General features: G+C 42.4%; 1 long non-coding RNA gene across 1 annotated transcript in view; it reads right to left on the minus strand.

Annotated features, from left to right (window-relative positions):
* LOC309642397 overlaps positions 1-25,218 on the minus strand; it is a 152,479-nt gene that overhangs the window by 8,299 nt on the left and 118,962 nt on the right. The window lies entirely within an intron of this gene.

Genomic DNA, 25,218 nt, shown 5'->3' on the forward strand with positions numbered 1-25,218 from the left:
AGCAGAGCAAAATGTGCAGTCTCCATAGGCAGATTGCACCCCAAGGAAGGAATGAGAGAAAGAAGATAGGCCATGCAGGTCCCTTCTCTCTCCTACTCAGGTAACTCACTCCATCTCCCCAGGGGAGGAGTGAAGATGGAACAGATGCCAAGAGTATTTTGGGAAAACCCCTCACCTTGGAAACAAAAAGTAGGCCAGAAGCATTCTAAGCATTTGCTACCAACAATCTCTATATGCAAAATGGATTGTATCAGCATCCTTAATTCCCCAGAAAGAATTTAGACGGTACATGAACAGTGGTTAAGAGCCCAGCCTGGAGGCAGGCTGCCTGGTTCTGAATCCAGGCTCTGCTGCTTACTAGCCCTGTGATCTTGAGCAAGTTATTTACCCTCCTGGACCTCTGTCTTGTCATCTATGAAATGCCAGCGATGATGGTACCTCCCTCACAGGATGGTTGTGAGGATTAAATGACAGAAAGTCTATAAAGTGCCTATAACAGTCAAGGGTAAATGCAAAATAAAAGTGAGTTATTATTACTGGTGAGGTCATCTTATGAAAACTATGGGCCCCTTAGATTAAAAGGTGAAATGAAATACCATGCTAGCCAATTGCAAACCAATTATCTTACTTGAACCCAAAGCAAAAAATAATTACAGTCAACTCCTGATCATACTTGTGATCTTAGGACCATGAAAACCATCTCTCAGTGCCACCGCCTCCTGCCCCAACTTCCCACAGAAGTACATTCTTCATCCTGTTAAACTGAAGTTTCTTTGATCCCCCCAAATCCCATTACATACAACTTACTCCTTATAAATTACTGTCCTCTCTTATGAACAGCTATGAGGAGATTGTCAAAGAGAAAAATCCTTCTGAGATTTTGTACACTCTTATGTCAGTAGTTCTGCTAAGCAATGAGGCTGGCAGAGATAAAAGGCCAGGATCGATTCAGGGCTTGTGACGTAAGTGTGAATTGTGGTTATAACAACTAAGGACAGTAGTCATTGTGCTGCACTACCCAGGAAGGATTCCTGGTCATCAGTTATGCATTATGAGGGTAGCAAGTATAACGAAAGCTGAGAAAGATTCCAAGTTGGAGGAGACTGGAAATATTCTATGAAGGTCTGAAATTTGTGCCGTGGGTACCCAGGTCAGGATAGAGACCTCAAAGCGGACTAAATAGATCTCTCCTTCCACAACAAAGGAGTATAAAAGATCGTAGTTATATGTTTATGTTTCGGAGTCAAATAGACCAGGGTTCAAGCCCCACTTTTACCACTTCTTTGTTATGTAAACTTGGGTAACTCAAGTGTCAGTATCCCTATGTATAAAACTGAGATAGTAACATCTACTTTTACCACTTCTTTGTTATGTAACCTTGGGTAACTCAAATGTCAGTGTCCCTATGTATAAAACTGAGATAGTAATACCTACCTTATGGAGCTATGAATAGAATTCAATAAAGCAACATATGTGAAATTCTCGGCACGATGCCCTGCAAATATCTGTGCTCACTAAATTTAAGTTTTTAATACTATTATACACAATAATAAACACAGATGGGGGTTAATATCCAAAATATATAAAGAACTCATACAACTCAATAACAACAACAACAACAACAAAAACAACCCACAATTCGATTAAAAAAATTGGCAGAGGAACTAAATAGACATTTTTTGAAAGAAGACATCCAAATGGCCAACAGGTACATGAAAAGTGTTCAACATCACTAATCATCAGGGAAACGCAAATTAAAACCACAATGAGATATCACCTCACACCTGTTAGAATGGTTATCATCAAGAAGACAAAAGATAAATGCCGATGAGGATGTAGAGAAAAGGGAACACTTGTGCACTGTTAGTGTGAATGTAAATAGGTGTAGCAAGTGAGGAAAACAGTGCTGGGAAAACTGGAGAGCTACATGTAAAAGAATGAAATTAGAACACTCCCTAACACCATACACAAAAATAAACTCAAAATGGTTTAGAGACCTAAATGTAAGACTGGACACTGTAAAACTCTTAGAGGAAAACATTGGAAGAACACTCTTTGACATAAATCACAGCAAGATCTTTTTTGATCCACCTCCTAGAGTAATGGAAATAAAAACAAAAATAAACAAATGGGACCTAATGAAACTTCAAAGCTTTTGCACAGCAAAGAAAACCATAAACAAGACGAAAAGACAACCCTCAAAATGGGAGACGATATTTGCAAACGAATAAACGGACAAAGGATTAATCTCCAAAATATATAAACTGCTCATGCAGCTCAATACTAAAGAAACAAACAACCCAATCCAAAAATGGGCAGAAGACCTAAATAGACATTTCTCCAAAGAAGACATACAGATGGCCAAGAAGCACATGAAAAGCTGCTCAACATCACTAATTATTAGAGAAATGCAAATCAAAACTAGAATGAGGTATCACCTCACACCAGTGACAATAGGCATCATCAGAAAATCTACAAACAACAAATGTTGGAGAGGGTGTGGAGAAAAGGGAACCCTCTTGCACTGTTGGTGGGAATGTAAATTGACACAGCCACTATGGAGAACAGTATGGAGGTTCCTTAAAAAACTAAAAATAGAATTAGCATATGATCCAGCAATTCCACTACTCGGCATATACCCAGAGAAAACCATAATTCAAAAAGACACATGCACCCCAATGTTCATTGCAGCACTATTTACAATAGCCAGGTCATGGAAGCAACCTAACTGCCCATCGACAGACAAATGGATAAAGAAGATGTGGTACATATATACAATGGAATATTACTCAGCCATAAAAAGGAACGAAATTGGGTCATTTGTTGAGATGTGGATGGATCTAGAGACTGTCATACAGAGTGAAGTAAGTCAGAAAGAGAAAAACAAATATCGTATATTAACGCATATATGTGGAACCTGGAAAAATGGTACAGATGAACTGGTTTGCAGGAGAGAAATTGAGACACAGATGTAGAGAACAAACGTATGGACACCAAGGGGGGAAAGCAGAGTGGGGTGGGGGTGGTGGTGTGATGAACTGGGAGATTGGGATTGACATGTATACACTGATGTGTATAAAACGGATGACTAATAAGAACCTGCTGTATAAAAAAAATAAATAAAATTAAATTCAATTAAAAAAAGACAAAAGATAAATGCTGATGAGGATGTGGAGAAAAGGGAACACTTGTGCACTGTTCGTGTGAATGTAAATTGGTGTAGCAACTGAGGCAAACAGTACTGAGGTTCCTCAAAACATTGCAAATGGAATTACCATATTATCCAGCATTTCCTCTTCTGGGTATGTATCCAGAGGAAATGAAAACAGGATAGCGAAGAGGAATATGCACTCCTATGTGTACTGTAGCATTAATCACAGTAGTCAAGGTATGGAAACAACCCAAGTGTCTGTCAACAGATGAATGGATAAAGAAGATGTGATATATATACAATGTAATATTATTCAGCCATGAGAAAGAAGGAAATCCTGCTATCTGTGACAACTTGGATGGATCTTGAGGACATTATGCTAAGTGAGATAAGTCAGACAGAGAAAGACAAATACTGTAGAATATCACTTACATGTGGAATCTAAACAAGCCAAACAGAGAGTAACTGGTAGCTACCAGGGATTGGGGAGTGGGGGGATAGAAGAGATGTTGTTTAAGGGTAAAAACTTACAACTAGTAGATAAATAAGTCCTGCAGGTCTAATGTACAGTATAGTGATTATAGACAACAATACTGTATTATAAACATCAAACTTAGTAAAGGACTAGATTTTAATTATTCCCACCACAAAAAAGGAATGATATTTATGTGATGTGATCAAGGTGTTTACTAACACTACAATGGCAATCATATTGCAATATATAGAGGTAGCAAATCAACATGTTGTATTCCTTAACTTATATAATGTTACAGGTCAATTATACCTCAGTAAAAAAAAAAAAAGAAAACCAGGGTGAATGTGTTCCAAATGGGAAACCTCTGGGTTTATTCATAGAGGTCTATACAGTTGTTATTATTTTCTTCATCATTATGATGAGATGATCAACTTAACTGTAGAAATTAAGTATAAGGAATAAACCACCTAGGGAATTCCCTGGCGGTCCAGTGGTTAGGGCTCGGCAGTTTCACTGCGGTGGCCCAGGTTCAATCCCTGGTTGGGGATAAGGTCCCACAAGCCCTGCAGGGCACAGCCAAAAAAGAAGGAAGGAAGAAAGGAAGGAAGGAAGGAAGGAAGGGAGGGAGGGTGGGAGGGAGGGAGGAAGGAAGGAAGAGAGAGAGAGGGAGAGAGAAAGAAAGAAAGAAAGAAAGAAAGAAAGAAAGAAAGAAAGAAAGGAAGGAAGGAAGGAAGGAAGGAAGGAAGGAAGGAAGGAAGGAAGGAAGGAAGGAAGGGAAAGAAAGAAAGAAAGGAAGAAAGAAAGAGAAAGAAAGAGAGAGAGAAAGAAAGGGAGAGAGAGAAAGAAAGAAAGAAAGAAGGAAAGAAAAAGAAAGAAAGAAAGGAAGGGAGAGAGAGAGAGAAAGAAAGAAAGGGAGAGAGAGAGAGAAAGAAAGAAAGAGAGAGGGAGGGAGGGAGGGAGGGAAGGCGGGAGGGAGGGGGAGGGAGGAAGGAAGGAAGGAAGGAAGAAACCAGCTAAAAAGTATTACCAATTCTTCTCATTATTCCCAGTTACATGTTGGCAGGAAGTTTCTTAAGTCACAATATGTACCCTGCTAAGCTTATGCTTTTAACCACCATGCATTTTTCCTATGTTGAACCAATACTTGCATTCTTACTGCCATCAAAACCTAAGGACTGTAAAATGGATGGCTAGTGGGAAGCTGCTGCATAGCACAGGGAGATCAGCTCGATGCTTTGTGATGATAGAGGGGTGGGATAGGGAGGGTGGGAGGGAGGCTCACGAAGGGGGGATATGGGGATATATGTATATGTATAGCTGATTCACTTTGTTGTACAGCAGAAACTAACACAACATTGTAAAGTAATTATACTCCAATAAAGATGTGGAAAAACAAACAAAAAAGATGCGGAAAAAAAAACCCTAAGGACTTTGGGTGACAATGACACGGTCAATATAGGTTCATCACTTGCACCCCTCTGGTGGAGGATATTGACAATTCGGGAAGCTAGGCATGTGTGGGGTCAAAGGGTACACGGGAAATCTCTGTACCTTCTGCTCAATTTTGCTGTGAACCTGAAATTGCTCTGAAAAATAAAGGAAAAAAAAACTAAAAGCACTTTGAATTACATCAACTGAGTCAACAGAGACATGGAGAACACAAATGGTAAATTTCACACAACATGAATCTGACACAGCAGTTTCAACCATATTGTTTTCCATTCTTTTTCCAGCTCTACCAAGAGAACCACCTCAAGCTTATGTGATGGCTTTGTGTATCACAAAGCCTGAGGGAAGGCTGGGGGAAGAAGAAGACATCTCTTTCTCAGGGTTGTGCAGCCTCAGGCCAGAGCCACAGCTTGGCAAGTAGGGCTCAGGCTGGATGCAGCTCCAACTGGCCTCCTCACCCAGGCACCTTAACTGCGGTGCACCAACTGTGCAACCGTCCACAGCATCCCTGAGAAGCTATCAGAGACACTGTGAACTACGTATCTTTTCCCTTCCTCTGTCCAGTCAGAGTTGAAAGCAGTATTGCTTCAGGTAGTCATGGAGCAGAAGGAAAGACAAAAAGTAGCAGAGGATCCCAGAGCAGGAACCTCTGAATAATGGAGTTGACTCTTTCGAACTCTCGGCATCGGCTGCTCCATCTTACTTCTCTCATTCTAAACCCACAGCCTCAGCTGAAAAACCAAGAGTATATTTACATAGGATGGATTTAACCACAAACTATCTGAATTAATGTTGAAGGACCTGACTTGGCTCTGCTCCATGAGACCAGGGCCGGTATTTATTTTTTCTCACTACTGTTTTCCCAGCTTTTAACATGGTGCTTGGTAAATAAAAAGGGCTCAATAAATATTTATTGGCTGAATTGCTGTTTTTTTATAGAGGAATAATAAAGCCAATTGCTGCACTCCTTTCAATTGCATGAGAGCATTTCCCTTACAGCTTAAGCACAATAAAAATGCTTTGAACATTTTTAAAGTCTATAGGTATGAAGAAGAATGGCAGGTGGGAGAGAAGTGCATTGATGAAGTCTGCATCAAGCAGTTTGGGAGTTGAGAACCTGGGCTTTGGAGTCAGGGAGACCTGGGTTTGAATCCCAGCTTTTCCATCTACTAAATGGGGGACCCTGTACAAAATGACTTAAACTGTCTCAGCTTCCTCATCTCTAAAATAATGGGGCTAATAATGCCCACTAGCAGGGTTGTTGAGTGGATTAAATGTTGATGTATGTAAGAAACATCTAACACAGTTACTGGCACATAGTAAATACTCAATAAATGCCAGCTATCATCAATTTTTCTGTGCCTTCAAAAGGCTAGGGGAAAAAAGAAAGTAAAAGAGGGAAAAATTGTGCAAATGTGGCAAAATCTTGACAGCTGGTGAATCTAGGTGATGTGTACATAGGGGTTCAATGTATCCGTCTTCCTACTTTTATGTATATTTGAAATTTTCCATAAAATTTTTCTAAGTTAAAAAGCAGAAAATAGGGGCTTCCCTGGTGGCGCAGTGGTTGAGAATCTGCCTGCCAATGCAGGGGACACGGGTTCGAGCCCTGGTCTGGGAAGATCCCACATGCCGCGGAGCAACAAGGCCCGTGAGCCACAACTACTGAGCCTGCGCGTCTGGAGCCTGTGCTCCGCAACTAGAGAGGCCGCGATAGTGAGAGGCCCGCGCGCCGCGATGAAGAGTGGCCCCCGCTCGCCGCAACTAGAGAAAGTCCTCACACAGAAATGAAGACCCAACACAGCCAAAAATAAATAAAATAAAATAAATTAATTTAAAAAAAAAAAAAAAGCAGAAAATAGGGAATTCCCTGGTGGTCCAGTGGTTAGGACACGGCACTTTCACTTCCGGGACCCGGGTTCAACCTCTGGTCAGGGAACTAAGACCCCGCAAGCTGCGCGGTGCGGCCCAAAAACAAATAAATAAATAAAAAGGCAGAAAACACACAAAAGCACAATTGCCTCCACACCAACCAAATATTTAGTCAGGACTTCATTCATTCCCTCAGTAACTGGAGCACTGTTGTGCGGGACATCGTGTGCCCTCGCTGTCCAGGACGCTGGGGTCCCTGCCCTCAGGGAGTTCATGGTCTAGCAGGAGAGGGACATTAAACACATAGTCACACAAACAGATGTATAAGCACAAGTTAAGAAAATGCTCCGAGGTGATCTGGCTGTGCTGAGAGGACAGTGAAGGACTCAGTTTAGAGACAGAGGTCAGGAAGGCCTCTCTGAGGAAGTGGTATGTAAATGAAGACCTGAAGGAGTTTGGTTGCGCAAAACAAGGGGAGAGAGCACCCAGGTGGAGTGGCCAGGTCCCAAAACCATGGGCAAAGGTCCCGAGGCAGGAACGGAGGGCAGGCCAGTGTGGCTGGAGCACAAAGGTCTCGGTCCTCTGTGTCCTGGGAAGACTCGAAAGGGAATGACAGACTCAGCTGTCCATTAAAAATATTCACTCTGACCGCATGGAAAAGATCGAAGGGGCCACGTTTGCACATGCATGGAATCTCTCCAGACGAATACACAAGAAATTAGTTGTAGTGGTTGCTTCTGGGGAAGGGAACTGAGAGATTAGGTAAAAGAGGCTGGGGGGAGACAATTTTCACTGTATGTGCCCTTTTGTACTATTGATGGATTTTCCATTCAAAGCAAATCACACTAGTCAGAATGGCCATCATCAAAAGGTCTACAAATAATAAATGTTGGAGGGGGCGTGGAGAAAAAGGAACCCTCCTCCACTGTTGGTGGGAATGTAAATTAGTGTAGACACTATGGAGAACAGTGTGGAGGTTCCTTAAAAAACTAAAAGTAGAGAGTTGCCATATGATCCTGCAATCCCACTCCTGGGCATATGTCCGGAGAAAACCATAATTCGAAAAGATACATGCACCCTAATGTTCACAGCAGCACTATTTACAATAGCCAAGACATGGAAGCAACCTAAATGTCCATCGACAGATGAATGGATAAAGAAAATGTAGTACATATATACAATGGACTATTCCTCAGCCATAAAAAAGAATGATATAATGCCATTTGCAGCAACATGGATGGACCTAGAGATTATCATACTAAGTGAAGTAAGTCAGATGGAGAAAGACAAATATCAAATGATATCACTTATACGTGGAATCTAAAAAAATGATACAAATGAGCTTATTTACAAAATAGACTCACAGACATAGAAAACAAGCTTATGGTTACCAAAGGGCAAAGGGGCAAGAGAGGGATAAATTAGGAGTTTGGGATTAACAGATACACACTACTATATATAAAATACATAAACAACAAGGACCTACTGTATAGCACAGAGAACTATATTCAGTATCTTGTAATAACCTATAATGGAAAAGAATCTGGATAAGAATATATGTATCTATGGGCTTCCTTGGTGGCGCAGTGGTTGAGGGTCTGCCTGCCAATGCAGGGGACACGGGTTCGAGCCCTGGTCTGGGAGGATCCCACATGCCGCAGAGTGACTGGGCCCGTGAGCCACAATTGCTGAGCCTGCGCGTCTGGAGCCTGTGCTCCGCAACAGGAGAAGCCGCGATAGTGAGAGGCCCGCACACCGCGATGAAGAGTGGCCCCCGCTTGCCACAACTAGAGAAGGCCCTCGCACAGAGACGAAGACCCAATGCAGCCAAAAATAAATAAATAAATTGGTTAATTAAAAAAAAAAAAAAGAGGTAGGACCTTCAGATCTTAAAAAAAAAAAAAAAGAATATATGTATCTATAACTGAATCACTTTGCTGTACACCTGAAACTAACACAACATTGTATATCAACTATACTTCCATAAAAAAGTAATAATAATAAATAAAATGTTATGGGTTTAAAAAAAGCAAATTGAACAATCATTTTAGGAGAAAAACATCTCCCATCCTCAAAGGCAAAAAACATCTAAATCACATGTCATGGCACACAGACACACAACATTGGGTTACACAGCAATGGAGCGGAAGACAGGCTGACAGCAGATTTCAGCACAAAGAAGAGCTTTCCCAGTGATGGTGTGACTTCATCTTTCCTCACGCCTTCCAGTGGTGCAGCCCTCCAGAAGGCCCAGGAGGCGTAGTTTCTAGAGAGAACCCTAGAGTTTAGAGAGTCTTTTAGGGCTGTGGTTCTTGAAGCACTACTCAGGAGAGACGGCCAGGAGAGCGTGTTCAGGAACGCATGCACGGATGCTGGCTCCTGGAGGGTCCTCTAGGGGGGATGCAGGGTTATCAAAGGCCCTTGAGCGGCCTTGCTCCAGGCTTAAGGAGGGGGTTTAGAGCGAGGCAGAGATGATGCCTACGGTCAGTGGTAAAGGAGGGTGCCATCTTTAGGAATTGACATTCTGCTCCCTGCAAAACGCGTAAGGCTTATTAAAGCAGGCCGAGAGCAGCTGATACAAGAGGGTTGATTTTGTTCACTCTGGCCTTTACCATGGCCTCCCTTTCCCTCCCTCCTTCCCATCTTGTTCATCCGATCATTTGATTACAACTCACTTGAAGACTTTCTTTGCGACCTGCAAGAGTATGGTTCACAATATGTAAACAGTGGATTCTGCTATGTGATGGGATTGTTGGTTATTTTTAAATTTTTCTTTCTTGTTTCTAATTTTTCTCCAGTAAACATGTTTACTTCTGTAACATAGAAGGGAGTGGGGAAATCTTTTTCAGTGTTTGCATACAATTTTGCCACCAAGACATTGGAAACAACTACTTCTTTGTGCTTTTGTGTCAGAACTACAAAATGAGCAAAAACGGGCTTTTTAGGACAGGTCCAGGGATAGGTACTGCCAAGGCTCTGGACCTAATGCCCATGCTTTTTTTTTTCTTTTTTCTCACATTCTTCAAGGGTCAAAGGTTCAATTTATTTCTCGATTCTCCAGCCCTGCATTCCCTGCCCCCACCCTATTCCCCTAACACCTGCCAGCTGGGCACCCTCTTGAACCATATTCTTCACTTCAGCTGCATTTTTAAATTAACTTTCTAAACTGGGAAAGCAATACTCCACACCGCTAAGCAGAGACAGTTTCACTAAGACAGATGGAAACAAAGAAATGGGACCACTTTCACTTCAAGATTTGCATCAGCCGAGACACTGAAAGCTGGGGCCTCTAGAATTCAGCTGAGTTGTTCTTACAACTCCTGAAAAGTCACTCCTCCTGGTCCCCAGCCTCGTTCAGTGACCCTCCACCTGTTTAGGGCTGCAGCTGTATGACTAGGGGCTGACTGCCCACCCCTGAGGCACTCCTGTCTGCCGGTTCAGCTCCGGTTCAAGTAACTTGAACAAATTACTTCACTTCACTAAACCTCTATTTCCTCATCTGTAAAATGGGGATAACATCTAGTTAAATAAGGTAGTGCGTGTGGTACCTAGTGAGTACTTAATAGTGGTGAAGTATGTTTAATTTCAGCAATTCTACCACTTCTTCCTGCTGCCTCTCACCCCATTTAAATTGCTATCATTTAGACATCTATTTTTTTTTTAATATAAAATAAATAAATAAATTAAAAAAAAAAAAAAAAGAATCTGCCTGCCAGTTCAGGGGACACGGGTTTGATCCCTGGTCTGGGAAGATCCCACATGCCGCGGAGCAACTAAGCCTGTGGGTCACAAACTACTGAGCCTGTGCTGTAGAGCCCGCGAGCCACAACTACTGCATCTGTGTGCCACAGCTACTGAAGCCCACGCTTCTAGAGCCCCTGCTCTGCAACAAGAGAAGCCACCGCAATGAGAAGCCCATGCAACGCAACAAAGAGTAGCCCGCACACACTGCAACTAGAGAAAGCCCACGCACAGCAACAAAGACCCAATGCAGCCAAAAATAAATCAAAATTAATTAATTAATTAATTAATTAATTAAATTTGGCTGTTATAACTTTAGGATGTTAAATGTAATCCCCATGGTAACCACAAAGAAACTACCTTTAAAATATACACAAAAGAAAATGAGAAAAGAATGTAAATATTTCACTATAAAAAATCAACTAATCACAAAAGAAGACAATAGTGCAGGAAATGATGGACAAAAAAGCTATGAGACATATACAAAATAAACAGCACTCTGACAGAAGTAAGCCTCTCCTTATCAGTAATTACTTTAAATGTAAATGGATTAAACTTAGACATCTATTTTTTTTTTTTTTTAATTTTATTTATTTATTTATTTATTTATGGCTGTGTTGGGTCTTCGTTTCTGTGCGAGGGCTTTCTCTAGTTGCGGCAAGCGGGGGCCACTCTTCATCGCGGTGTGCGGGCCTCTCACTATCGCGGTCTCTCTTGTTGCGGAGCACAGGCTCCAGACGTGCAGGCTCAGTAGTTGTGGCTCACAGGCCTAGTTGCTCCGCGGCATGTGGGATCTTCCCAGACCAGGGCTCGAACCCGTGTCCCCTGCATTGGCAGGCAGATTCTCAACCACTGCGCCACCAGGGAAGCCCGCAGACATCTATTTTTAATTAAAGAATATTCATTTTAATCTCTGAATAACTGAGGGGATTTTTATCTAGACTGCCTCCAAGGTGTCTCAAACCTAAGGGAGAAAGAATCCCCCGGTTAATTGGCAAGCTGGTATTGAACAGTTGCTCAGTACAGGCTTCTGTGTATGAAAGAAGGAGGAGGAAGAAGAGAAAAAGGAGCAGGAGGGGGAGACAGTGTAGACTGAAGGTCTTGACGTAGAGAGAACAGATGAAGGAACAGTCCGGGTGACAAAGGACCCCTGGAAGAATTAAATGTTCAGTTGTGTCTTAAATAATATGATGAAATGGGGTCAGCAGAGTCATAATAGGTTATTTGAAATTTTAGAACTGTACATCTAGGACAATGGCTCTTAACTGAGGGCAATTTTGTCCCCCAGGGGACATTGGGTGATGTCTAAAGATATTTTTGGTTGCCACAAAGGAATGAAGGGAGAGCTACTGGCATCTACTAGGTAGAGGCTAACCATCCCACAATACACAAGACAGCTCCCTACAACAAAGAATTACTCAACCCAAAGTGTCAGCAGTACCAAGGTGGGAAAACCCCGATCTAGATTTCCACTTCATGAGAGAAATGTAGACTTGCCTTCTTTTGCCTTTAAAAGATGAGTGCTCATTGCAGTTCTTACTAGTGTTTTCAAATATTTTTATTCCTGACAATAAGACTATGTTTTCACGTTCAGCTCTTCACAGCTTCCTCCTTTCCTTTCACTGCTTCTGGAGCTCATCCTTGTTTACCTAACGCCCTCACCCTACAAACACTTCATCTCAAGAAAGGAAGCAAAATGCAGGAAGGCAGTAGCCACATGCGTTAATGATTACATGATACCACAGTAAAATTCCAGGCCCGGTAGCCTGCTCATCAAGGCTTCTTTAGATAAGTCAAGACATTTCGTCAGAATGGCTGCTGTCCAAGCAGATTAAATTAAAAAGCTAGTAGCACACAACAACAACAACAAAAAAACTTATCAACATAATTAATCAGAAAGAGTTTTACTGGCTGTTTGTTAATGCATTTCACCAATCAAACAACTGAGGAATGTGACTGCTGGCTGTTGACCCCAGTAACCCAACACCACTATGCTGTGTTAAATTGATAAATTAGTTTAAAAGAATGTTTACCTCCCTTTACTGTATGACTCTCTGCTCGGCGTCCTTTTATAAGAGGATGAGCCTGGCTTCCGAGAGTCTAGTGCGTAAGTCAAAGAAAGGCCCACACAAAGGAACTGCACTTACCATGAATGTATTGCCCAATCGGCAGGAGGACACAGCCACTCCAAAGCCCCTTGAGAGCTAAAGGCCATATCCCTTCTTAGAAGCTGCCCCTCTACACATGTCCACTAAGGGAGAAAAACAAAGGTCTCCCCAGGAAGCCATGAGCCTCTCAGTTGGGAAAAAATGACATGCCCTCCAATCACACTCCTTTTCAAGCTACTTGACTTTGGTGGCTAATTCAGATCTGAGATGTACCATGCAAACACAAATGGCATTCCAGACAATCAACCGTCACTGACCAGGAGTTTAAGTAAACCGATCACTTGTTGGCATTTGTTAGAGTCAGTGAATGCGTGTAGCAAGGGCTAAGGGGGTGGCTTAAGAGCTGAGTGTTTGAAAGCAGCTGGCACTGGGGTCAGACTTAATGTCTTAATGGCTAACAAGAGTTGCTACTGCTTATTGAGCACTTATTATGGCCATGTGCAAGGCACTTTCTCTTCACTGGATCATTTAATCCTTGCAGCAAGTATTTTTATATTTCCTCGATTTGCAGATGATGAAATAGAGGCTCTGAGAGGCTACACAGTCAACCCTCCCTGGAAATATTTGGAGGCAAGGGTTAGGAAGACTGATCCCTGGGCAAAATTTGCCTCGGCACAGACTCGAATGAGTGTCTGGTGAGGCAAGGTGCAAAGGCCCGAGAGACTTGGAGAAGAGCCCTGGGAGAGAATGCAAGACATCTAAAGCTAACACTGGAGGGGCTGGCTTGGGTGGGTTAAGGCCAGGATAGAACCAGTAGTGTGATTAGAAGACCCTCTGCAAGGGTCCAGAGCTCCAAAGTATGGGATGTAGTCACCTGTTGTATAAGGGATCATTGTAAGAGTTAAATAACAGTAAATCACTTCAAGAGAAGGGTATTAGCTTTTCAGTTTAAGATCCATCATTTGGATTGAAATCAAATGGAAAAAATCTGTTTGGTGCTCAGATCTGAGTTTGAGGGGCAGTGTGTGACCTCCGCCCCCCAACAAATCGTCCTCACCAGCCTCCCCACCCACAAGCATGGGTCTGACACGCATGCTGTTTGGTTTACGAATAGAAGCAGGAATTGAAATTAAGTCACATCAGCTGTTCATGACCTCAGGTCCAAGCAGTCCCACAATGAGATCGGGAGCCTTGGAAAAACAAGTCCTTGAGGAAGGGAGGCTTTGGATGGCTGAAGAACTTGAAAGGGAGTGCAGGGGGGAATCCCAAAGGGAAGGGGGGTGCAGTCACATAGCTGGAGGACCACTGAACACCATTTTGCCTGCTTCCCCATTTCAATCAGGGTCATGCCAGCCGGGATTAACGTGAACAAATCAGCTAGCATTTGTAAATGATAGTTTGTTGTGGTTGTTAAATATTTCAAAAGTACAAGCAATTGAAGGAATATTCTAACAGCCATGTATGCGATTGAACAGATATTGACATATTTTTAGCCTAATTCCATAAGCCATCTTTGTAAAAAGTGTTGGAAGTGTGATTCCTCAGGGGGCGCTGGGGTAAATCATCTAGAGAACAAGACCTTAGATGTCATCCGAGGCAGTTCCACTGTACAAACGAGGAGGGAGAAGGAGGTCAGGGGTGGTCATGTGACCACCCACCCAAGGTCTGACATGTGCTCGGAGCCAAGCCTAGACCCAGGTCTCCTGACTCCCACACAGCACTCCTTCCCCTCCACCCACAGCCCGAAGTCCTCCAGCCGTCTGCCTGTACCTCCCTCTGCCTTTTCAGAAGCCTCAGGCCCCACCCAAAATCTAGCTACGCCTTTTTCCTTTTATTTATTTATTTACTTTTAAGTCAGTATAAGATTTACTGGCCTCTCAGAAAGATTCTTTGGAATAGGGCAAGTTCCTAACACACTAGTCAGAGAAGAGTCAAACTGCTTTCAGCAGTCATAACAACAGTAACAATAACAATGACAACGGCTAACATTTCTTCAATGCTCACTCAGTGCCAAGCCCTCTGCCAGGTGTTCCGTGGACACTGTCTATCTAACTTGCACATTAGGACTCTGGGGTCATCACCATGATTCCCATTTTAGAGATGCGATAACTGAGGCTTTGAGATGTTAACACCCGTGGGCACAGCTAGAAGGAGCTGGGACACCAGAAACAGCCCACCCCACTGGGGCATGGGTGGAGCTGAAGTGTTTTGCCAACGAGACTCCTCTAATCTCCTCTATCACACTATGACCTAAACCAACAGGATTCCCAAGCCCGACTGTGCACAAGAACCCCCTGGGGAGTTTGTTAAAAATAAGATGCTCAGGCCCACCATTTACCTACTGAATCAGAGTGTTCTAGTCTATAGCCCACAAATCTGTCTTAGAACAACCTCCCCAGATGCTGCTGGTGTACATGGGGCTTGGGAACCTCTGTTTAAGGCTGTTGACTTTTCCGGCCGGCTGGAGCCAAAGAGTCTAGGCTGCAAGACCTCCTGCCCTTCTCTTCCCTTCACGGTGGGCTGCTTCTAAGTTCCATGAGAGTGAGGCTGCTGTGTCAGGGCAAGGGTCCTGGAAGGTGCCGGTTTGCTTAAGAAAATGTAGACATCTGGGCCCTCCTGCCACTTGCTTGCTGCCCAAAGGGAGAATTGTTACATGCAAGCAAAGGCCAGGTGGCCAGGAAAGCGGGGGAGACATAGCCGTCCAGCTGCCCCACCCTTTCCTTTCTGAGGAGTCACTCAGGAGAAACCCCGGTCGGGCAGCTGTCCTCCTGCCAGGGGAGAAAGACAGTTTTTCCCTTTGTATCCATCAACTCTTCTGGTCGGTTGGTGTCTGGCAGAGCCAGGGGTCAGGAAGTCCAAAACAGCTTGGTCAATATTACCAAACTGACTTCACAGCATCCAAGGAAGGCAGAGCCATGGGAGGTTGGCCAGGGGAGGGGCTGAGAGGCTGCGTGGTCATTTGACGAATGGGAAACTGAGGCCCAGAGAGGGAAACAGAGGGGAGGTATCTGTATTTTGACCCATATTTATCTATGAGAAGATTCAGCCTCAAAGAGACATTCAGAGGGTCACCCTAAGTCAAATTGTGTTAAATAGGCAAGCAGTTAATCAATTCATTTGTTAGCGATCCAGAACAGGGACAGAGTGGCCCCCTGGTTTACCAAACTGGCTCTCTGAACTGTGTGAGCATCTCTCTCTTTGTCTGTCCCTCTGGTATATAGTTATTAGGTAGGTTTGGAAAATATGACACCTGTGTCAGTGGAAAGTCATTGTCAGAAAGCATTATACTTATTGCCTATACTTCTTCCTTACATAAATCTCATGCCCACATCCTGGACTGCACCTGGAGTACACTGTTGGGTCCAAGCACGTGGTGAATCCAAGGCTTGCCAAAACCTGGGTCTTTGCAATCATTTCTCTTTCCATATCTTATCTGATTGGTCACCATCAAATGGTCCTTCAGGTTTGTCACTTCCACCATAGCTCAATCCAATCCCCCTTCTTTTAGATTTTAAAATTGTAGACAAATCAAGTGCCACATAGTTTCTTGCTATGCTGTAGAATCTCCAGCTTTCAGAAGAATAACAGCCAACGTTTATTGAGCATTTTCTATGTACCAGGCACTGTTCCAAGCACTATGCATGCCTTATCTTATTGAAATTTTGCAACAACCTTTTGAGGTAGGTACCATTATTGTCCCTACTTTATATAGTAAGAAATCTGAAATTCAGAGAAGCTCTGTGACTTGCCTTAGGTCATTCGGCTGGGATTCAAATAGAGGGAGACTTCCTGCAGGACCTGCCGCTTCACCATGGAGTTCCTCATAATTCTGGAAATAGGATTTGAGATGTTAAGATCCATCTACTTTATAAAAATTTTAATGAACATTCATTATCTTTGATAGGGACAGTCCTACAGTGTTTACAAAGGTGATCTGAGAGATAACCCTTCCTCTCACAGGGAGTCAGACAGGTATTCAACTAATATAATCAAAGGTAGAAAGTCCTGAGGGCTACATTGGAGGCACAGATAAAGTGCAATAAAAATACATTAAGAAGAGGCTTCCATGGTGGTGCAGTGGTTAAGAATCCACCTGCCAGTGCAGGAGACACAGGTTTGAGCCCTGGTCCAGGAAGATCCCACATGCCACAGAGCAACTAACCCTGTGCGCCACAACTACTGAGCCTGCGCTCTAGAGTCCAAGAGCCACAACTACTGAAGCCCGGGCACCTAGAGCCCGTGTTCCACAGCAAGAGAAGCCACTGCAATGAGAAGCCCGTGCACCGCAACGAAGAGTAGTCCCCGCTCACCACAACTAGAGAAAGCCCGCGTGCAGCAACGGAGACCCAACGCTGCCTAAAACAAATAAATTTATACAAAAAAAAAAAAATTAACAAGGATAGTCAACAAGCAGGCAATCAGCAATGACTTCCTGGTGGAGGTGACATAGGTAACCTCCTTGAATGACAAATAGTGCACTACTGGTAGAGATGGGGGAGTGCAGTCCCTTGCTGCCAGGGAGCGTGATATAGTGAGTGGGTTCAAATCCACTTACTAGCTGTTCAGCTTCACCTCTGAGCCCTGGTTTCCTCATCTGGGCAGGTGGAGGTAGTCACGTGGATCTCTCGGGGTTGTGGTGATTGTTGTGGGACTAATGCATGTGAAAACCTAGAACAGCACACAGGAGGGGCTCACTGATGCTATGTTCCCTTTTGGGTTCACTGGGTCATTTCAGAGCCCATTACTCTGGGGCCACTGTCCAACAAAGCCGAGTCTGTGTTCCTCTGAGAAAGCACTCGTGCCAAGGCTCTGCTTCAGTCAAAGGTTCAAAAGAGGCCACTTCAACTCACAACAGCGTTTGTAAAGGCAATGAGCACTGAAGCTTAACTCCAGTGGTGTGGCTAGGAGCTCCTGTAATAGAACAAATGGATTGTTTATCAGCTTTCTAGCTGTCCCTAACAAAACCATGTGAAATGAGGCATTAAACTCCCAGTTTTTTAAAAAGATGACAAACACTGGCTAATTTACTGGAGTAGCACACACTGAGCTGTTTAGTTTTGCATTAAATCTGTATCTAGCATTTTCATTAACAGGGGCAAAATGTAGACTCTATTGATGCTTCGGTACCCATTTCCAATTAGTGCTTAACATTTAAAACTGTGCGTGAAATTGTAAATGTATCAGCAAACACATAAGAAGGACCAGACTAAGTGCTGTGTACGTATTCATAGCCAGCCATTTCTGAGGTTGCCAGTGGATTATTGCAGGGGTTATTTGCTCACACTTGCCTAGGCTGTGAATAGTTAATATCCTGGATTGCTTAGTTAAATACACTTTTAGACTGAGAGACAGGCATGGAAGAAATAGGGGATCATATAATTTTTGTGTAATGAACAATGAAGTCATGATAGACTTCTTGATCCATGGTTAACAGTTCTAGCTTAATTAGGCTAGTATCTTTCTGAAAAAGCTGTTCGCTTCCCTAATTATCACTCATGGCCACAGTGGCGCTGAAGTAGCTAAGGAATAAAAAGGACCAAAGACTTCAGAGCAAAAATAATTATTTTTCAAAAAGAACCTAATTTGTGCCATCACTAAAACTAATAAGATAAAATAATTTCCCCATTATGAAATGAGAACTTTTTTTTTATAATCTTAACTCTTGACTCAGATATGTCTTATATGTGGTTATCCAAATGCCTGGGGAGAAACTCTGTAATATAAGATAATTTCACTACTCAGATTGGGAATTCCCTGGCAGTCCAGTGGTTAGGACTTGGCACTTCCACTGCCAGGGCCCGGGTTCAATCCCTGGTCAGGGAACTAGGATCCCGCAAGCTGCCTGGTGCAGCCAAAAAAAAAGAAATTCACTACTCAGAGTAACAAAAAGTAGTAAATGCTATATAAATGAAAAGTGATACCATTCAGAACGAGGAAGCAGGTTAGTGTAATTTTATGGAAGTAGATTTTGCAGTCAGACTACTCAGATTTGAATCCCAGCTCTGGTCCTTGCCAGCAATTACCAATTAGCAGACCCACCTGAATAAGAGATGGAGGAGGGTTAGTTCTTCAAAGGAAGTGAGGTGGTGTCCCAAGAGGAGAAACGAAAGGGATACAAGGAGATGGAAACAACAGATGTCTAGGCTACTTCAAAGGTTGATAATGTAACTGCGGGGTGGAGGGCAGAGACTCTCAAATCCATAGGACAGACCAGGGCCCAAAAGCTAAGGCGTATAAGTTGAGGCTGAAGATTCATTTCAAACTAGCATGAGGGTCCATAGAATAGGTTCACATCCAGCCCTACTATACAATAGCAGCTCCATATTCAAGGTGTAGCCCAAGCACAGCAGGTATGGTGACCACAAGCCAACAGAGCAAGTTGTATAAACATAGTCTAGAGGAAGAGATTTATGGTTGGTTTTAGAAAGTGTAGTGGGGTGTGTCAGACTCTCCAGGAGAGCTAGTGAAATGATCTATAGACTTTCAGATATTTGATTTTGACTTTGTGATTCATCATTTTGTTTCATTCATTCAGGTATCCTCTCTGAAGTCACAGCACACAAAATTAGACACGAACTATGACGGAGGCCATTTCTGAGTGCTTCAGTACCACCCATCACCCCTACCCAATCTTCAGGATGGCTTTTGGTTCTAGGAATACCCACAGGGATTCTGGTACTATCTTGAGGGATCTCTGCTTTCTGTTATGGTCCCAGGTTTCCAGGGAATAAAGTATGACTATCTAGGCCTCTATTTTCCAAGCTGTGTTCACAGAATAGTAATTCTAAGGGAAATAATGGGTGCTACACAAGCAAAGAGTTCTGGGACCAAACAAATGTTAAGGATACTTTGTTAAACAAGGTTAAATTTATTTCTCTTTTCTGCAGGACTTCTCAGAGCCTTTACGATGTTATTATGGCCATGTAAATATCCAAAAGAGAATAAGGTACGCCAAATTTTGCAAGCTTATTTGACCCCAGAATCTCTTCTTCCCCATATCCACACTCTGTGAGGCTGGTATTTTTCTAACAATTACTTTGGAAACTATTTTTCTAAGCTTGGAACTGAGAACTTCTACTTCCACCTAGAATGTAGAAAGCCTCAAGGGAATGCTGCTCCCACAATAATAAAATGGATAATCTACAAAACTAAAATTTTTGAGCCCATCAGAGAACTGAGGTGCAAAACAACCAAGGCAACTGAATTCCACAGGATGACAAGCCCTTCTGAGGAGAGAAAAGACATATCAACTGTTTCTCTCATGGCAAAGAGTGGGAAGAATAGGTAATCACCATAAAACTGGGTAAAATGAAAAAGTTTTAAAGGCTGAGCGTGGGCTAGCATGACAGTTGAAAATCCCTAAGCACTCCAGATGCAAGAGGAATCCCTACCTGCTTGCCATCTCTCTTCCATCAGCTTCTACTTGGTACCCATGAGAAAGATTGGAAGTCGACCGTAGACATGAGAGATCCTTTCTCTTGGTGCTACAGTCCTACAGTGTCTGCCAAGGTCTGAGGGTGGAGCAGGAGGACCTGGAGAAGCCCATGCATACTGCGAGCCCTAGCCTGGAGGACAAGGTGATGCTTGTCTGCCCCGGGAGGAGGGGCAAGGGATACTCTTGTGCCCAGGATTCAGCTCTGATACAAAGCAGAGGTCTGCAACAGCTGGGTGAGGGACAGGAAACCCTCTTGGGCCCAAGATCCCCTACTAATACAAAGCAGAATTTAGTTGCTATGGGGGAAAGGGCAGGAAACCTGCCTGTGCTCTGAATCCAGAACTTAGTAGGAGGCAGAGTTTGCCTGTCACTGCGGCGGGGGGAAGGGCTGAAATACTGAAAAATCACCACCCTGGCGAATTTATTCATGTCAATGAAAGGGTCAAGTCAAGGTGAAAGAGGGAAGGCTGGCTGGTTGGGAGGCTGGGGAGAGATAACAGGATATCATAGTGGTTACTAGGGTGGGCACTGAGGTCAGACAAACCTGGCCTGGGGCCCATGGGCTACCACCAAATAGCTATGTGACCTTGGGCACGTTACCCAATGTCACTGAACTTTAGTTTCCTTATGTAATATTAGGATGAGAGTAATAGTATCTTCCTCAGAGAATTGTTGGGAAAACAGGGCACAGTGCCTGGCACACAGAAAGCAATCAATGAAGGGTAGCTGTTGCTTTGATTACAGCAGGTGTTGGAAACTGATAAAGAACAGTTGAGTAATAGTCTGCTAGGGCTGCCATAATAAAATACCATATACTGGGTGGCTTAAACAACAGATACTATTTTCTCACAATTCTGGAAGCCGGAAGTGTGAGATCAGGGTGCTGGCATGGTCAGGCTCTGGTGAGAGCCCTCTTCCTGATTTGCAGATGGCCACTTCTTGCTGTGGCCTCACATGGCAGAGAGAGCAGAGGGAGACAGAGAGAGCCAGCTCTCTGATGTCTCTTCTTACAAGGTCAGTAATCCCATCACAAGGGCCCTACTCCCTCATCTAAACCTATTTACCTCCCAAAGGCCCCATCTTCAAATACTATCACATTAGGGGTTAGGGCTTCAATATAGAAATTTGGGGATATAGAAATTCAGTCCCTAGCAAGTTACAAAGGGCACTTTCCCAATTGTAGTGGAAAATTGTTGTTTTTACCTGACAATTATTTGGTTCCCCCTTTTCTGTTAACATATGCCTAGTTTTCTACTATGAATTCACTTACCCACTCCTAATTCATGGGATTCAGGTGGGTCTGACCCCTCTCCATCCCTCCCTTTAGGGGTGAGGACAAGACCAAGACGTGGCCAACAGTCATATTCCATCTCCAGGCTATAGTAATCAGTTCAGAGATAAATGCATGTTCACCAAGGCAGTCCAATGAGAGAAAGTCCTGGGACTTTTGATGGAAATGTTGGGGAAGAGAACTACTTCTCTCTCCTGAAGTCGCTAAACCTGGAGTCACTGACCATAAAGAGAGACCCTGCCTGAGATGGAAGCCTCTGTGTTTAAGAGGAAAGAAGAGTTGAAAAATAATGATGGAGTCCTGAAGACATTGAATGCTAAACCATCAATTAATTTAACTGAATTAATCTCCTTCTAATATTGAGTGAACCCAAGCATTTTCTCTCAAATCAAGTTGATATTTGACCAAATTAAATCTTTGCTGTTTCACCACTTAAATGTCAATCAACAGATGAATGGATAAAGAGGATGTGGTACATATATACAATGGGATATTACTCGGCCATAAAAAAAAGAATGAAATGGTGCCATTTGCAGCAACATGGATGGACCTAGAGATTGTCATGCTAGGCTAAGTAAGTCAGAAACAGAAAAACAAATACCATATGATATCACTTATATGTGGAATCTGAAATACGACACAGGGACTTCCCTGGCGGTCCAGTGGTTAAGATTCCAAGCTTCTACTGCAGGGGGCACGGGTTCGATCCCTGGTCGGGGAACTCACATCCCGCATGCCACATGGCATGATCAAAAAATAAATAAATAAAAATTAAAAAAAAAACCAACACAAATGAACATATCTACAAAGTGGAAACAGACTCACAGACATAGAGAACAGACTTGTGGTTGCCAAGCGGGAGGTTGGGTGGGGAAAAGGAGGATTTGGGAGTTTGGGATTAGCAGATGCAAACTGCTATGTATGGGATGGATAACACCAAGGTCCTACTGTGTAGCACAGGGAACTATATTCAATATCCTGTGATAAACCACAATGGAGAGGAGTATGAAAAGGAATGTGTATGTGTGTATAGCTGAGTGACTTTGCTGTGCAGCAGAAATTAGTACAGTGTTTTGGATCAACTATACTTCAATAAAATTTTTAAAAATCCTTATTGTTTCAAAAATACATCAAGAGAAAATCCTTGTGACCCCAAATTAGGCAGAGTTCTTAGACACAACATCCAAAGCATGAACCATAAAAGAAAAAATTGATAAATTGGACTTCATCAAAATTTTTAAATTCTGTTCTATGAAAAACACTGTTAAGAGAATGAAAAGACAAGCCACAGACTGGGAGAAAATATTTGCAAATCACATATCTGATGAAGTGTTTATATCCAGAATATATAAAGAACTTTCAAAACTCAATAAAGAAAAAACAAATTATTTAAAATGGGGAAAAGATTTGAACAGACACTTCACCAAAGAAGACATACAATGGAAAATAAGTACATGAAAAGATGCTCAACATTATTAGTCACTACAGAAATGCATATTCAAACCTCAATGAGACAACACTATAAGACCTATTAGAATGGCTCTTAAAATTTTTTTGACAGTACTAACTGCTGGTAAGGATTGGGAGAAACTGGAATGCTCATATACTGCAGGTGGGACTCCACTGTGGCAGATTGAATAAGTGTCCCCCCCAAAATTCATGTCCACTCTGAACCTCAGAGTATTACCTTATTTGAGTAAGGTCTTTGCAGATATAATTAGCTAAGATGAGGTCAGAATTGATTAGGGTGGGCCCTAAATTCTATGACTGGTGTCCTTGAAAAAAGAGGAGAGGACACAGAAAGACACATGAGAGAAGAAGATCATGTGAAGGCTGAGACAGAGATTGAAGTGACACAGCTGAAAGCCAGGGAATTCCCAGGATTGCCAGGAGCCATCAAAGCTAGGAAGAGGCAAAGAAGGATTCTCCCCTAGAGCCTTCAAATGGAGTATGGCCCTGCCAACGCCTTGATTTCAGACTTCTAGGCCCCAGAACTGTGAAAGAATAGACTTCTGTTGTTTTAAGCCATCAAGTTTGCGGTAATTTGTTACAGCAGCTCTAAGAAAGTGAAAAACAGTTTGGCAGTTTCTCACTAAGTTAAACCTGCATTTATTACGTAACTCAGGAATCCCATTTTCAGGTACCTACCCAAGAGAAATTCACACAAAAACCCTTACATGAACTGTTTATGAAGCTTTACTTGTAATCTCCAAAAACTGGAAACAATCCAAATGTCCTTCAAGTGGTGAATGGATAAACAAACTATGGCACATCCATACTATGGAATACTACTCAGCAGTAAGAGAACTAACTATTGCTAAAAGTAAGAACATAGATGAATAGAAAATGCACTATGCTAAGTGAAAAAAGCCACACTCAAAAGGCAACACACTGTATGATTCCATTTGTATGACATTCTAGAAAAGGAAACACTACAGAGACAGAGAGAAAATTAGTGGATACCAGGGATTGGGAGTGAGAAGAGGGGCAGGATGAGGAGGAAATTTCTTGGGGTGATGGAACCATTCTCTATCATGAATATGGTAGTGGTTATACAATGGTGCATTGTCAAAACTCACAGAAGTATACAGCAAAGAGTGAATTTTACTGAATGTAAATAATAAATAAATAAATAGTACATCAAAGCTGTAGAAACAGCTTGCCAATATAATAAGCACTGTGTATTTGCTTTCAATGTCATACACACAAATGATGGCAAAATCTTCATTTGTGTATTTGCTTTGACACATCTAAGGAGGTTAAGATTTCTTTCAACAACAATTTAGTTCAAAACACATTATTGAGCATCACCCATACTCAGTAGTTTCCTGTCCTGTGAAGGAGAATGACAGAAGCATACAATATTGACAATGTGGAGGGTTTCAACAGGAACCACTTTTGAACTGTTGTGATAATAAATCAGATTTGTGTAATTTTCTCAAAATAGAAAATAACATCCATCTGAAAAAAATAAGATCACAAAAAAGAGGAAGGCAGAAGAAGATGCAAAACTGTCTGAGCAGTCACAAACCTTAAAAATTAAGTATTAAATGCAAAGAAAAAGTGCATTTCAGTATATCTATTCGGTGTAACCAGGTCATTTCTTACCAAGTAAGAAATGTTCACTATTACAAACAGATTTCTAGCCTTTTACCTAAAGAAAACAATGTTACTAAGCTCCAGTGATCTTTCATCTTTGACAGAGAGAGTATGTGTAATTCTTAAGAAAGCAGGCTCTGGAGTTGGATAATCTTAGTTTTAATCCTATATCTACTACCAAGTCTGTAACCTTGGCCAAACCACTTAACCTGAAAAATGTGGATATTAATAGTTACATTACAAAGTTGTCACACAAATTATATAACATAATGTGTGCTAAGGTTTATAGTAGTATCTGGCATATAATAAACTCTCAGCCAAAACAGTCTTGAAAAAAAAAGTTGGAAAGGTCACATTTCCCAATTTCAAAACTTACCACAAAGCTACAGTAACCAACACAGTGTGGTACTAGCACAAGGTTAGACACATAGACCAATGGAATAGAATTGAGAGCCCAGAAAGATATCCATACATTTATGGCCAATTGCTCTTCCATAGGGGTGCCAAGATCATTCAATGGGGAAAGAATGATCTGTTCAACAAGTGGTGCTGGGAAAACTGGATATCTGCCTGTAAAATAATGAAGTTGAACCCCTA

The sequence above is a fragment of the Balaenoptera physalus genome, assembly GCF_965194825.1.
Source record: "Balaenoptera physalus genome assembly, chromosome: 14".
Lineage (NCBI taxonomy): Eukaryota > Metazoa > Chordata > Mammalia > Artiodactyla > Balaenopteridae > Balaenoptera > Balaenoptera physalus.